This window comes from Mustela erminea, chromosome 19 (assembly GCF_009829155.1).
Source record: "Mustela erminea isolate mMusErm1 chromosome 19, mMusErm1.Pri, whole genome shotgun sequence".
Lineage (NCBI taxonomy): Eukaryota > Metazoa > Chordata > Mammalia > Carnivora > Mustelidae > Mustela > Mustela erminea.
In genome coordinates, this window is record NC_045632.1 from 11,422,569 (window position 1) to 11,424,797 (window position 2,229).

Below are 2,229 nucleotides of genomic sequence, written 5' to 3' on the forward strand. Positions count from 1 at the left end.
AGTTAAGAAAATGGAGGGCAAATAGGAAATGAATTACCATCTCTGTACTCGATCAGTGGATAAAAATCCAGGATGGTTGTCTTTGGTCTCTAGCTGAATGTTCAGTAACCTAAATATTATTTAGAAAATAAGGCGGTTGTTCATAATAGTCTCATAAAACTCCTCAAAGAAAACCTGGTGGTAGATATTAATGAGGGCATGGATTGCATGGAGCACTGAGTGTAGTGCATAAACAATGAATCTTGGAACACTGAGAAAATAAAATAGAATTTAAAAGACACACAAGAAAACATAGGGAAAAACTTCTTGACATGTACCTTGGCAAGAATTTCATGGATGTAACACTGAAAGCACAATCAACAAAAGCAAAACAAGTGAGAATTCATCAAACTAAAAAGCTTCTGCAAACAAAGGAAACCATTAACAAAATGAAAAGGCAACATACAGAATGGGGTGCTCACTTCAGCAGCACATATACTAAAATTGGAATGATACAGAGAAGATTAGCATGGCCCCTGTGCAAGGATGACATGCAAATTCATGAAGCATTCCATATTAAAAAAGATAAAACCATACAGAATGGGAAAGAATACTTGGAAAGGGGTTAAACCCCAAAATATATAAAGTTCTCATACAATTTGGTAGCAAGAGAAAGAGAATCCAATTTTAAAATGGGCCAAGGACCTGAATAGACATTTTTCTAAAGAAGATACTCAAATGTCCAACAACTACACGAAAAGGTGCTCAACATCACTCATCATCAGGGTAATGCAGATCAAAACCATAGGGAGGGGTCACCTCACACCTTCAGAATGTCTGTCATCAGACACAAAAAGGACAAGTGCTGGGGAGGATGTGGAGAGAAGGAAAATTTGCACATTGTTGGTGGAAATGTAATATGGTATAGCCATATGGAAAACTGCATGGAGGTTTCTCAATAGATTAAATATACAGTTACCATTTGATCTAGTAATTCTACTTCTGGGTATATGCCTGGAGGAAATGAAATTAGAATCTCAGATATTTTGATGAAGTCCCCAAAGTTTATTTTCGCTTTTGTTTCCTTTGCCTTTGGAGACATATCTTGAAAGAAGTTGCTGTGGCTGATATCGAAGAGATTACTGCCTATGTTCTCCTCTAGGATTCTGATGGATTCCTGTCTCACGCTGAGGTCTTTTATCCATTTTGAGTTTATCTTTGTGTACGGTGTAAGAGAATGGTCGAGTTTCATTCTTCTACATATAGCTGTCCAGTTTTCCCAGCACCATTTATTGAAGAGACTGTCTTTTTTCCACTGTATGTTTTTTCCTGTTTTGTCGAAGATTAATTGACCATAGAGTTGAGGGTCCATATCTGGGCTCTCTACTCTGTTCCACTGGTCTATGTGTCTGTTTTTATGCCAGTACCATGCTGTCTTGGTGATCACAGCTTTGTAGTAAAGCTTGAAATCAGGTAACGTGATGCCCCCAGCTTTATTTTTGTTTTTCAACATTTCCTTAGCGATTCGGGGTCTCTTCTGATTCCATACAAATTTTAGGATTATTTGCTCCAGCTCTTTGAAGAATACCGGTGGAATTTTGATCAGAATGGCATTAAAAGTATAGATTGCTCTAGGCAGTACAGACATTTTAACAATGTTTATTCTTCCGATCCAAGAGCATGGAATGGTCTTCCATCTATTTGTGTCTTCTTCAATTTCTTTCATGAGTGTTCTATAGTTCCTCAAGTACAGATCCTTTACCTCTTTGGTTAGGTTTATTCCCAGGTATCTTATGGTTCTTGGTGCTATAGTAAATGGAATCGATTCTCTAATTTCCCTTTCTGTATTTTCATTGTTAGTGTATAAGAAAGCCACTGATTTCTGCACATTGACTTTGTATCCTGCCACGTTGCTGAATTGCTGTATGAGTTCTAGTAGTTTGGGGGTGGAGTCTTTTGGGTTTTCCATATAAAGAATCATGTCATCAAAATCAAAAGCTTCTGTACAGCAAAGGAAACAGTCAAAAAAACAAAGAGGCAACCCACGGAATGGGAGAAGATATTTGCAAATGACAGTACAGACAAAAAAGGTTGATATCCAGGATCTATAATGAACTCCTCAAACTCAACACACATGAAACAGGCAAACATATCAAAAAATGGGCAGAAGATATGAACAGACACTTCTCCAGTGGAGACATACAAATGGCTATCAGACACATGAAAAAATGTTCATCATCATTAGCCCTC

At 37.5% G+C, this 2,229-nt stretch overlaps 1 non-coding gene across 1 annotated transcript; it reads left to right on the forward strand.

Moving 5' to 3' along the window:
* The first annotated feature begins 453 nt into the window (after positions 1-453).
* LOC116580418 lies at positions 454-560 on the forward strand. The gene has a single exon (XR_004281653.1). It is a non-coding gene; the product is annotated as a U6 spliceosomal RNA (small nuclear RNA).
* The last annotated feature ends 1,669 nt before the right edge of the window (positions 561-2,229 follow it).